This window comes from Cydia splendana, chromosome 17, assembly GCF_910591565.1.
Source record: "Cydia splendana chromosome 17, ilCydSple1.2, whole genome shotgun sequence".
Classification (NCBI taxonomy): Eukaryota; Metazoa; Arthropoda; class Insecta; order Lepidoptera; family Tortricidae; genus Cydia; species Cydia splendana.
The window spans coordinates 5994689-6009164 of record NC_085976.1 but is presented as its reverse complement, the minus strand read 5'-3'; the positions used below and the strand labels follow the sequence as shown (position 1 = coordinate 6009164).

The 14476-nt window shown below is 38.7% G+C and overlaps 1 long non-coding RNA gene across 1 annotated transcript; it reads left to right on the top strand.

Annotated features, from left to right (window-relative positions):
- Positions 1-11833: 11833 nt before the first annotated feature.
- Positions 11834-14376, top strand: LOC134798546 (uncharacterized). The gene is made up of 3 exons (XR_010145211.1): positions 11834-11984; positions 13918-14007; positions 14275-14376. It is a non-coding gene; the product is annotated as an uncharacterized LOC134798546 (long non-coding RNA).
- The last annotated feature ends 100 nt before the right edge of the window (positions 14377-14476 follow it).

Genomic DNA, 14476 nt, shown 5'->3' with positions numbered 1-14476 from the left:
TAATTCTCTTGCTCTATTTCTCTTTGCCTCTGATCATATGTCCTGTCCACCTCCATTTGAGTGATTTAACTTTAATGGTTACATCCTCTACACGTGTTTTAGATCTAATCACCTTATTTCTAATTCTATCTCTCAATTTAACTCCAATCATACTTCTTTCCATGGACCTTTGACATACTTGTAGTTTGTTTAGGTTGCTCTTAGTTAAAGTCCAAGTTTGGCTGCCATAGGTTAAGACTGGTAAAATGCATGTATTAAACAGCTTCCTCTTCGTGGCTATATTAATTTCCTTATTCTTCATTACTTCTCTCAGTGACCAGTACCGTTTCCATGCGTTTGTTGTTCTTCTAGCAATCTCTTTCTCCATCTGGTTATCCATGGATATTGTTTGTCCCAAATATATGTATTCATCGACATACTCGATGGTTTCTTCGTTTACCACTATAGGTGTCTTTTTGGAGTTGGTCATTGTTTTTGTTTTTTCTGCATTCATTCGAAGCCCCATTGCCTCGCTCTCGCAAGCTAGTTCCTTTAGCATATTTTGCAGGTCTTCAGCTGTTTTTGCTATCAGCACTAGATCATCTGCAAATCGTAAATGTGTAAGAGTAGTACCATTAATTTTAAGTCCGTATTTGGGATTCCCATCCCATTTAAGATTACGAAATATTCCCTCAAGCACTGCAGATAATATTTTTGGAGAAAGAGGATCCCCTTGTCGTACTCCTTTGTTTATTTTGATCTCTTCTCCCTTAGTTTCTAGCTGTATTCTAGCAGTGCTTGCTTCGTATATATTTCTTATTATCCTGATGTACTTTGGCAATACACCTTGCTCCTTCAGGGCTTCCCAAATTTTGTTATGTATGAGGGAGTCGAAGGCTTTGCTGTAGTCAACATAAGCTATGTAAAGTGGGACTTGGTACTCTTTGCATTTTTCAGTTAGTTGCCGTACTGTGAATATGTGGTCCAGCACTGAGAAATCGCGTCTGAACCCGGCCTGTTCCTCTGGTTGATTTTCATCAAGTATGTGTGTTAGTCTGTATAATATCGTCTTCGCAAATATTTTATAGACATTGGACATCAGACTAATAGGTCTATAGTTGTTTATGTTATACGGGTCGCCTTTTTTGAACAACAATATAATGTTTGAGGTAGTCCATTGGGTAGGTATTATTTCTTTAGAGATAATTTCGTTGAAGAGAGATGTTAGTACTGGAACCGTAACGCCTTTAGTAGCGATTATGAGCTCATTAGTTATACCATCTGGTCCAGGATATTTCCCCTTTTTTTGGGAGGTGATAGCCCGTTCGACTTCGGCTTCTAGTATGGTTGGTATTTCCTCCTCCTCGCCTTGTTCCAAATTTATTGTATTCTGTTGCTCTCTGGTTTCGTAAAGGTCCCTGTAAAACATTGTCGCTACTTCAAGTATATTTTGTCTCCTTGTTTCGCAACCATCCATGCGATTATTTACTTTACTGATCCAACTTTTTATGTTGTCTAATTCTTTCCATGCCTTTTTAATACCTCCAGTTTTGCTCACGTGCTCCTCTATGACACGTGCTCCATATTTTTTCCTATCTTTTCGTAAATTTACTTTTATTAGTTTACTTAGTGCCGCTATGTGGTTCCTGGTTTGTCTACTCTTTCTAGTTTCCTTTATAAGATTTGCTCTTTTTTCAATTAATTTTCTTGTGTAGTCAGTTATTTCCTTTTCCAATTTGTTATTTGTTCTTGTAAGCTTTTGTGTTGTTTGTTTTATTTTCCTTTCCCAAAGGTTGTATTTTTCTTGGACGCTTACATTCCTTATTTCCGTGTTGAAGTTGCTCAAGGTATCCTTGCTAATTTTATCAATTTCTTCGAAAGCATTGCCACATATCTTTAGAAGTTTAGGGTTAGGATTTGGTCTTGGTTTCTTTTGAGGTTTCACTTTCAACTTAGCTCGCACCATCCTAATATTTGAATGGAAATTTATGTTGTTCACAACGCCTGTATCTTGAAAGTTTTTGGGCTGGTTGGTTAGGATGAAGTCGATTTCATTTTTAACGCGTCCTCCTGGAGAAATCCAGGTCCATTTTCGCGATTCTCTTTTCTTGAATTGACTGTTTAGGATGGTTAAGCCATGTTCAAAAGCAAAGTTGATAAGGTTTTGCCCATTTCTATTTCTTTTCCCCTCTGTGTATTTTCCTAACACATTTTGTTCGCCTTCCTTTCTTGAGCCTACTTTAGCATTAACATCTCCCATGACTATGATGTAGTTATTTGCGTGTTTGTGAACAATGCCATTCAGCATATCGTAGAATTTGTTTATCTCCTCTTTTGTCGATTTCTGAGTAGGTGAGTACACTTGAACTATAGTCCATTCCTTGGAGTAATCTGGAAGGTTTATATTAAGGACTGCTATTCTTTCTTGTAACTCCAACTATCTCCCTTATATATTTCTTTAGGTGGTTTTTAATTAAAAATCCAACTCCGTGCCGTCCTGCCGTTTCACCTATATGATGCATTATAAAATCTTCGTGTTCTTTTATAGCTTCTCCTTGTCTTCGGACCTTACTCAGTCCTAGGATGTCCCATTTAATGGCTCTTAGTGCCAGGGTAAGCTCTGTTAGTCTTTCCGTGGTTCTCAGGGTTAAAACATTAAGTGTTGATATAAACAAGTTTGAGCATTCTTTCTTTCTATTTGTTTTTTGGGTTTGAAATTGGGTTGGAAGGTTTTGGTCCGCTTTGTCCTCCACGGTGACCAACCGGCTTGGAGGTGTAGTAAAGTTGCTTTTGGTTTCTTTTTGTTTGTTTTTGATGCCGATGCTGTCTGCGTTTCCCTATGCTTTATCATTTCTCCATGGTGATGTCCTCGCCTCCTGCTGTTGTAGTGTGCCTTATGTAGTTTTGCTGGTCCTTGATTACTGGACGATGCTCCATTGCTATCTTGCTGTGGGGACTGAGAGAGGGCCCTCTTCTTGTTGTCGGTTTTCCCTTTTACTATCAGTTTATCGTATCTTATATATGCTACATTCCCATTTTTCTTTTCTTCGTCCAATTGTTCTCTAAGTTTCTTCCTCTCTTCTAAAACCTCTTTGGGAAAGTCTTCTGTAACATAAACTTCAGTGTTCTTTTGTTTTAGAGTTCTCTTGTTTTTCAGGATTTTATTTCTTTTCCATTGGGATGAGAGATTGATCAGTATTGGGCTTTTGTTAGATTTCCCTAGTCTCCTGCTGAACTGAATCTCATTTCTTTCGAGTGTAATTCCCATGACTTCATTCACAATTTCTATCACTTTTTCTTCCTTTTCCCAATTTTCTGCGATTACGCCATGGAAAATGATGTTTCGCTGCCTCTCTCTATTTTCTACTAGCGAGATTTTATTTTCTAAGTGCTTGATCTTTTCGTCACTCTCTTCTTGTTTCTTTCGCACATCCGTGATTTCGTCGTTTAGAGAATCTCTAAGCCTATGATATATAGTTTCAGTCTGCTGTTCCATCTCATACTTCATTCTGGTAAAGATTTTCTCAAATGCCGCTTCCGACAGATCCATTTTATATTGGTTTCCGAACGTACAACTTGGCAAAAATACTTGAATCTGATGGACAACTTATTTTTGTTTTGTGGCAACACTGCCTCTGTTGTGTCAATCTTTCTTGAGGTAGGTAGATATGAATTTTGCCAAATGTTATGTCAGTCACACTTTATTTCACTTAAATTTTACTTCACCAGTTGGGTTCTCACAGTAGATAACGTTTCCAGTGGCTTTGCAGACTGTTTTCTTCCGTTTGGCGATAGTTGCAAACACAATCAACAGTTTTTACACTAGAGAAGGATAGCATACCATAAGAAACACAAAAACACCAAGGTATAAAATTTGTAGGTAATGACACTAAGGACCATTGATTCGGGAGCGACCGCCTAGTCCGAGGTCAGTCTCGTTTTGGTTGTTTTGTAAAAGAAATTGTATCTCAGGTCCCTTTTATTGATTTAATCTTAAAGATAAAAGTCTTCCTTTGATAATTAAATAGCAATTAGGTACCTCCAATAATCAATTAGTTTTATGGTGGTAGTTATTTTTAACAAGGAAGCTGGAAAACTGTCATTCTTCCGGAGTTTGATCAGGTCTGGCCAAATGTATAAACATTAGAATAATTTAATTGCTATATTCAAATATATAACAGAAGATTTCCCTAAAGAAGTATTGGAAGAGAGAAAATTACTGAAAGAGCAAGTAATACAAGAAAAGGCAAAAGGAAATATTGCATTTATCCGTTATAACAAACTGATAGTAAAAGAGAAAAACGATAGTAAAAAGAGAGCCCTGTCAGTCTCACCGCAACAAAGTGGTAGCCAAACACCGGCGAGCCAGCAAGGACCGGCGAAAGTACCCAAAGCGGGGACATCAGAAGATGCACGGGAAAAAACGGTGAACAAAGACATTATCAGGCCAAACATACTCAACTTCTTAGGGCGAGGACAGCCATCTTCATCAGAGACCCAAAAAAACTAACAACTGGGTGGCGACAGCACACCCAGAAACATAAAGAAAAAACAAGTACAGAAAATACGTCAAAAGATAAGCAAACTGATCAACTTCCAAGCAGCCGGCTTCGGGTCGGCTTCGGGTCACCGAGGAAGTTTACGACCACAACCTTCCAAAGACATCAACCTCAAAATGTTCAAAACACAACCAAGGAAACGAAAAACAACTTAACATAATAACCTACAATGTCAGAACACTGTCTTCCTATGAACGAGTCATTGAATCAAAAGAAGCTCTGGCAAACATAAAATACGATATTATTGGTCTATCCGAAGTGCGACGGCTTGGTAATGAAATATCCGAATATGAAGATTTAATTCTTTGTCACACAGGTCACACGCCTGGCAACTATGGAGTCGGATTTATAATAAAACCATACCTCAAACAATATATAGAAAGCTACATCGGAATATCAGAGCGAGTTGCTCTATTGAACATGAGCTTTCTGGAATCTGGATAAACAAATTTCTTTAATACAAGTCTACGCTGCTACCGAGGCGGCACCCGAAGAAGAGGCCAACTCTTTTTATTATACCATAAACGAAGCGATCAACGATTTCATACTTATGGGTGATTTTAACCCAAAAATTGGTCAACCCGAAACAACTGAATCTCTTGTAACACAACAATACGGATATGGAGTGAGGAACACCAGAGACCAAAAACTTGTGGACTTTGCTTTAGAAAACAAACTTGCCATCATAAATACTTTTTACAAGAAGAAACCCAAACTTAGATGGACCTGGTGTTCTCCAAATGGGCAGTATAAAAATGAAATTGATTATATACTCTCAAACCGTCCACACATATTTCAAAATATAGGAACGCTAAACATAAATTACCCATCAGACCACAGACCGCTCCGAGCAGTAATATCACTTATAGTGCCAATCAAAAGCAGAGCTAGATACCAAAAAAACAGTACAGCCCTCTTAGAAACGAAGAAGAATTACTAGTCTATAAAGAGAACTTGGAAAAACAAATAACTGCCCTGCTAGAGAGTAAACAAAAAGACACGGTGCAATCTTTACACGACAAATTGATACACTCAATCCAAAGCAGTCTACAAAGCGCATCCAAAGCAAACAATACGACTACTAAGAAAACCATAATTTCAGAACGCACAAGAAACCTGATGGAAAGAAAACAAAAACTACAGAAAACTAAAAACAAAACTCGGGCAATGAAAAATGAGCTTAAAGCATTATATAAACTAACAAGTAAGTACATACAGTTGGACTATCAGAAACATAGAACTACAACACTCGAAAAGCATTTAGAACTAAAAGGAAGCTTAAAAAAAGGATACAAAGAACTGAGAACAAAAAAAACATGGATTGAAGGATTAAAGGCTCAAAAAGAGACAAAATATGACCGCAGCGAGATCATTAATATTGCAACAGATTTCTACCGAACCCTATATGCCTGCGCTGCAAACAAAGTACAAGAAATAGAAGTCCCGAGTCACAGCAACATCATAGAAATAGATCAAACCAAACCAAATGTAGAGCCAATAAACTATAAAGAAATTACAGATGCTATTCACAAATTGAAATCAGATAAAAGTCCAGGAGCCGACAATGTTACAAATGAGGCTATAAAGGAGGCCCAAGATATTTTAGCGCCACCACTACTAAGTCTATTTAACAAAATACTAGAGACATATGAAACGCCGTCACAATGGTCAGAATCTGATATTATTTTACTATATAAAAAAGGAGACCACAAAGACATCAACAATTACAGACCCATCAGTATACTACCAGCAACATATAAACTCTTCTCTACAATCATAAATCAAAGATTAAGAGTCACACTAGAGAAGAAACAACCTATGGAACAAGCCGGCTTCAGAAAGGGTTTCTCAACCATAGATCACATACACACCTTAGAACAAATCATTGAGAAATACCAAGAATTTCGACGACCACTATATATCGGGTTCATCGACTACCAAAAAGCATTCGATACTGTTTCTCATGAAAGTATTTGGACAACTTTACAGGATCAAAATGTAGAGACAGAATACATAAATATATTAAATAAAAACTTTTTACAAAAAAAAGCAAACCGACTTCAAAAAGGATGAAATAAAATATTATCCTTTTTGAAGTCTATGCGTTACCAACTGATATGTTTGAAGTCGGTGCCAAGCCAAATTTTGAAGCATACCATGATTTTGGTGCGATTCGATAAGGATGTACCTACGTTGGATTGCCTTACACGACGACAATGAACGTACTTTCTGTAGGTACAGTCGACGTTAAAAATATGTTTACACTTTTCGCCTTATTACAAAGGAGTAAGGTGCAAAAGTGTAAATATATCTTTGACGTCGATTGTATCTAAGAACACACCTCAGAACACACGATCAAACCTTCTTGGCGCAGTCTGTACCATGTTTGTCGGCACATTAGTGGAAATCCAATGCATTTTTTTTTCGTCGGTTTTTTTAAAGAGCATTTCTTACTAATGCTCGAACAGTCTATAGAACGCAAGTGTGAGATTGGGACTGAGTAATTTCCCGTCCCTTATCCAGAGGACTACATTTCAAAATATAAAACAATTTAAGAAATTTACCTTCTTGCCAAATTTCACCTAAAGCGGTTCAGTTGTTTAGCCATGAAAAGGCGACAAAGAGGCAGACAAAATTACTTACACATTTGTAATAGTTATTAGTGCAGTTCTAATGGGATTTATAGCTATAAAGCTGATTATTTTGACTGGTATTGTTACTACTTGGCTTGGCACCGACTTCAAACATATCAGTTGGTAACGCATAGACTTCAAAAAGGATAATATTTTATTTCATCCTTTTTGAAGTCGGTTTGCTTTTTTTTGTAAAAAGTTTTTATTTTTCCATTTTTAGTTTTAACGCATTGTTAAGAGCGCGACGCATGAATGAAAAACAAGATCATGTTTAACACTAAATTCGTGTACCTATTACTTTAATAAATATGTATGTAATCAGGAATTTTCTCGAGTCCGTCTGGGAAATTATAATTCCTGTCACTACTACACTAAATCCATCCTCCGCCCCGCCACTGGCCCAATCCCTCAACGCCCCGATCACTTAACCTCACAGCGCATCAACCCCTGATCCAGGAACCCCTCGACCCTGAACCAGGAATTGTCTCGAGTCCGTCTGGGAAATTATAATTCCTGTCAACTAAATCCATCCGCCCGCCCCGCCACTGACCCAATCCCTCAGCCCCCCGATCACTCAACCTCACAGCACATCAACCCCTGATCCAGGAACCCCTCGATCCTGAACCAGCAACCCTTCAACCGCCATTCCCCGACCCGTTAATCTCTGACCCCTTAACTCCTAACCCTAACCCCCGATCAGTAGCCTTACCAGCTTACCACGAGTTTGACATTGATATATTCGCTAGCATGTGTGTAACTTTCTTCCCATGCATCTCGCTCGTACTAACCTTAGTGTGAGCGAGATGCATAAAAAGTTACATTTAGATGCATATATAAGACGTTAGCGAATATGTCAATGTCAAACTCGTGGTAAGGCTACAGTTGCAGTACATCAAATTGGTGGTTTTCGGAAGCAAATGCTCGAGTTACTTTAGAAAACCCCGAAATCACTTAACACGTGCCTTTAAAAATTGAGGAGTTCCCTCAATTACTCATGGATTCCATCATCAGACCAGAACCAAAAATAATACGGAAACACCTTGGAGGTAACTTCTTCCAAACAAAAAAAGAATTACTCAAATCGGATCACAGGTGCCAGAGTAATCGCTGAACATACTTACATTTAAAGAAATCATCATCATTATCATCAAAATAATCATCATCATCAGGTCTATTTCATCAAATTAGTGGTTTTCGAGAGAAAATGCTCGAGTTGCTTAAGAAAACGCCCAAAACACCATGCATGTGCCTTTAAAAATTGAGGAGTTCCCTCAATTCCTCATGGATCCCATCATCAGAACAGAACCAAATTAAAATGGGACCAACTCGGAGGTAGCTCCTTTCAAACAAAAAAAGAATTACTCAAATCGGACTACGGATGTCGGAGTAATCGGTGAACGTACATAGAAAAAAAAAAAAAAAAAAAAATAGCCACAACCGAATACAGAACCTCCTCCTTCTATGAAATTGAAGTCGGTTAAAAATATATATACCAAGAGCACCAGCAGAATAAAGCTAGAAAATATTGGTCCAAGTTTTCCAGTGGAAAAAGGAGTCCGGCAAGGAGACCCCCTGTCCCCAACAATCTTCATAGCCATATTAGAAAACATCATTGGTAAACTAGAATGGAAAAACCAAGGCTTATATATCCAAGGCAAATATCTAAGTCACCTCAGGTTTGCAGATGATCTGGTGATACTGGCAGAATCAGCCTGCAGTCTACAATACATGATCAAAACTCTCCACAATAGTAGCAAACAAGTAGGCCTTGAGGTAAACATAAATAAAACAAAAACCATGTCAAATTATAAAAAAGTTAATATAACATTAGATAGCAGACCATTAGAATATGTTGATCATTATATATACTTGGGGAAACAGATTGGTTTCAATAGCACAAACAACGAACTAGAAATAGAGAGGAGAGTCAAAAGTACATGGAACAAATACTGGAACTATAAAGAAATATTCAAAAGTGAAATGCCTACTACATTAAAAAAGAAAGTTATGGACACATGCATTATACCAAGTTTAATACACGCATGCCAAACATGGAATTTTACCGACAAGGTAAAAAATAAAATAATCACATGCCAGCGAGGAATGGAACGCAGCATGCTGAATGTGAAAAAGATATATAAGATAAGACACAGCACAATAAGAGCAAAATTAAAAACTATTGATGCTCTTGCTCAAGCAAGGAAATTAAAATGGAGATGGGCTGGACACGTCGCGCGTCTGAAGGACCGCAGATGGACAAAAACAGTCACGTCATGGAAAGGGCCTGATGGCAAACGCCGCGCCGAAAAGGAAAACCAACTGCACGCTGGGATAACGACATTAAAAAAATTGCCGGGCAGAATTGGCAAAAAACTGCTCAGGACCGAGAAAAATGGCTAGCTTTGGAAGAGGCCTTCACCTGAGGGGTTCCTGCTTATTAGACTAAGAGTAAAATTACTAACAAAAATAAATTTAACTAAAAAACAAATAAATACTAACCAAATCTAACTAACCAAACAAATCATGTACCTATCAAATAGCAGGAAATAAAAGGCTTTTTATTTTATTTATTTATTATTCAAATAGCCTATATTACGCTGATTCTAACAATATGTGATTTAATATACTTCAAACATAGAAAAGCTTAAATCGACGATTTTGTAAAATTTTCTTAATCTGTGCTGATCACCCACACCGGGGCCCCGCCACTTGACTACTTTTCGCGTTTTCGCTGGCGCCACTTGAAGGGATAAGCGAGGCCTTCTGCCTTACGGCAAAGTTGATCTTCTGCCTTAATTATACTTGGGCGTGGATCCAAATCCAAGCTTTCCTCTTTCGCAGCTGGCCTTCTGCCTTGCTCACACTTCGCCAATTTAATTCACTTGGTCAATGCCAAGCTCTGCTTTCTTGCATCTTTTCTGTATGAAAACAACCTCGCTGAGACCCTTAAATATCGAGTCCTATATGCGAAGCTAGGCTGATAAAAAACTGTCCCATCCCTTCTCTGTATGAAATCCTGGATTCGCGCCTGGTTGGGACTAAAAGTAAAAATGTACAACTGTCTATCAAATTGCGTTTTTTATATCGAAAATTTTTCGCGCTCGTTTCGCTCGCGTTTTCAATAACATTCTAAGATGTGACAAAGGTGACATTCGGGTGGAGACTGCAGCAGCATTAAGTACTCTGTTGCAACGTTACTGCTGCGGCACTGTCAATTTTCGTGATAAAATGATGTGACTGATTTCCATTCTTAGCTATAATGCGGCAATGAAACGTCACTCAATTTACCAAAAAAATTCAATGTAATCTTGATGACCCTAGGGAGAGGGGGCACCATGGTCTAGAAATGCTTTTGGCATCAAAATATCTTAATCCGGCATTGGTCGTTTGCGGAGTCAAACGATTTGGGACTCGCATTTTATACGCATTACCATGCCTTTCCGAAAAAATCGAATCATTCGCGAAAGTCTCGCAACGCATTGAGGTTACAAGGGGCACGTGGTCTTCCTCAGGAGTCTGAAGAAGACCACGGTGAGTGGCGCTCCAGCCCAGGCAGGCCGCTTCGCTTTTGCTCGCGCGCGTATACCTTACTGTATCGTCCGATATACACCTACTACTCTGTCTTTAAATCACGTGTACAATTTGAATAAGGGCGAAAAAAAAACTATTTATTTTGGAGTGTAGTTTTATTTAGTGGTACCTAACTGTAAAATATTTATCTGGACTACAGTCCTCTAGCATACCCATCTGTCAACTTTACTCAAAGTTCCGCCTCCAGGGAAGAGGGAGAGAAATTAGGATTAGAAATTAGCCGCTTAAGTACTGACACGGACCGAATTCCACGCGGGCGGAGCCGCGGGCACAGCTAGTTACTTATATGTAAAGTGAATTAATGACATTGCCGATAATGCAAAAAACATCCGATGAGTTAGGGCATCCGGAGTCCAACCGGTCTTTATACAGATCTTTTGAAAAGCCTAGGTAACTAGATATGGATTTATTTTTTCAAAAACAACCTTCATCACAGGCAACTATTTCAAAAGTAAAGACCAGCCTTTCATTTAATTCTGACCAGTGGAATGGCACAACGCGATTGGCTGATGGTTTTTCAGAGCAGAGCGCGATTGGTCGCAACTATTAGTTGCGTTGGACTGCACGTTTAGCTCGCTTTCATGTGCTCACCAGTGTGCTGAGCTGAGGGCCTACCGCGAACCACGTTCGACGTATTGCCTCCCTGCCACACTTACGCGTGTACGAATTTACAAGTGCGAGTGCAAGTGCCCTCAGGCCCCATTTCTTGGTGTCCGTCCGTCTTTACGAAGTAATATATCAATAAGTCAATGGTCAGCGGTCAGTTTATGTTGGAAATTCTTATGATAAAGTAGTCGAGTAACTATGGAAGCGTTTAATTTATGTATAGTTACTACGGCGCCATGTTTAGACAAGGTTAAGAGGCCCTCAGACGAAAGCCGATTGGGATGTCAAATCATTTAGCTATATATAGCTTAGCGCGAAGTGCGGAAGTTAAACATTAACGTATTAAATCTTGAGCAACCGGGCAAGAAAGTGTAAAATTTTGTACTGCGTGCTTATCGAGGCAGTCACAGCTTATGTAGAGCTATTTGAAGCCCTTTTCGCATAGTTATAGGGGTTAAAATGTTTTGGCAGCTTCTGCTGGTGGCGGCAGCAGTCGGTGCCGCTTACTACTACCTGTCGCGTCGTAGGCTCTACCGACTTGCTGAGCAGGCACCTTCAGGGCTGAAAGCCTATCCGATCATTGGACATGCTTATATGTTCACCGGAAGCTATGAAGGTAAATTATAGTTTAAACTAGTAAGTCCCGTCCCGTCCCGTAGTAAGTCCATTTTCGATTGGTAGAGAAAACCCATACTTCGGACTTACTAATTTCCACTTAGACTTAATGCCATCAAAAACAACATGTTCGTGTAAAATGTTGCCAAGACGAAACCACTCGCACTGTCAATAAGTTATCAGATCTCTTGTAGAGCTTCTAACTCAACAAGCCCTAATTTCAAAAACTCTACACCTTAGACAAAATATGTTCAGTTATGTTAAATAAAAGTAAACAAAATCTACCCTCAAATGGCACCTTAACCCAGACACAGATTATATAATAGTTCTTACGAACAGATACTTATCTCTCAAAGAAAACGCAAATACCTACCGGTTTGATACCTACACAAAAATACAATGGATTGACCTTCAGCGCGCCGTTCCCCGCACCGCGCGCACCGGCACAACGCTAGGGTTGCCGACGCGACGCTTAGAAATTTTTATACGTGTGAAGACCGGTCTCTAATTTGATTGATCGAACTATCAAACTGACATTAGAACTTGCCATAAAGTATATAACAGCATAGCGTTAAATAACTACATTTAAGCAAGTTAAGTTGCAATAATTTATAGTATTCCGTTTATGCGTTAGGTTAGGGTAGTGTTTGCGAAATACTCATTTTAAAAGGTTATATGTCCCTGCACCTGCAGTGACCGCAGTGTTTACGCCGTCTTATAAACCACGCAATGAACCCAGAAAGAATTAGTTTTAAAACTTCGTGTAATTTAAAATCAGATATAAATCTATATCTGTTAATCTATATGTTACGCAATAAAGAAAAATAATAGAGAACCCATGATAACAGGCAATTCATTATAAGATAACCAGAGCATAATAAATAAGTACTTACCTATTTTCCGGTGTCAAATTAAGATCTTACTGTCGATAAAATGATTATTTACCAAGTTAGCTACCTATTTCAAATAGATATCTAACTAACTATAGGTACATTTGTCGTAATAAACACTAACCTCCTGACCCAGATGAGGGTAGATGAAAACATTACACTTTCAAATAATGTAGGTTAAAGTCAGGTGGTTTAGTGACAGATCCAGGCGTAACTACCCGACAGTGTACAAATTGTTTGTTTACTTTTATTTAAATACCTAAAGCAGCGGTTCTCAATCTTTTTTATTGACGGACACTTCTAAAAACAATAGTTTTTAGAAGTGTGTTTTTTGCATAGTACAATTTTTCGAGGCGACTAAAGCATAGTGTTCTAAATTCTTGCGGAACCCCTGCAGGGGTGTCGCGGAACCCTAGGGTTCCGCGGAACACACTTAAAGAATGGCTGACCTAAAGATACAGACTATAGGTAAATGGCTGGGGTGATGTGCTTCTGACACTGGTTTTCCATTTAAAAATAGTTCCGAACCGGGGAATTCCCAGTTCTCGTCCTGCAAAATCAGTACCGGGACTAGGTATTCCCTAAAAATGGTCCTCTCTCCTGTGATCGTAAGGGCTCATTTAGACGATGCGAGAGCTAGCATGCGATTTTCATACCATTGCGGGTTTTGTGATCGGTCGGTTGAATTGGACCTAACCAATAGTCCGCAATGTAACTAAAATCGCATAGGAGTTCGCGCGCCGCGCCGTCTTCAGCCCTTAGTGCTGCAATAGCTATAGCAACAGTATAATGACTTAAGGACAACGAGTTCAGATTGCTAGAGTTAGACCAAGCTGGCAACGATTTTGATAGCCCAGACTGCAAGTGTTATTCTAAACATCCACGTTGCTATGACATTATGACATATAAATAACACTTGCACACTAATCTCTATTGCACAGTCTCGGCTATCAAAATTGCTATTAACTTAGGTCTAGCATTAAGGAAACCTCTTGTCCTCGCTCGTCACTGAAAGTTATTATACAAAAAATTGTTATTTTTCAGATCTAATGCTTTCTTTGCAAAAGATAGGTCGCGTAACTAACCAACAAGGTGGGCTTGCAAGTTTATGGCTTGCCAATAGACTGTTTATTAGTAAGTATTTATTTCATTGATGACAGTTTTAGGGTCAGACCAAGATAACTCTGCAGCGAATTTTATAGCATATTAGACGTGCAAGTGTTATTTTACCGTCCTAATTTCATAGAAGTTTGACTTTTAAAATAAATTTTGGATGAGTTGCACGTCTGTGCCATAACAATCGCTGCACAGTTATCTTCAACTCACAGACTAAGAGGTCTGACTCTATTAAATATGTTTAATAAATTACACCCTTCGACTTATTTTTGTTTTGTTTTCTAGGCATGACAGACCCTACAGCTATCGAAGTAGTGACTAAAGCTTGCTTAGATAAAGACGAGACCACACTAAGGTGTACGAGGATGGTCATAGGCAACGGATTAATTTTTGCTCCAGGTAAAATAGTTGTAGGTAGAATAAGATCAACTACTTATATTTTTATCTACGTACCTAATTCTATTTCTCCTTGCTTTTGGGCCATATT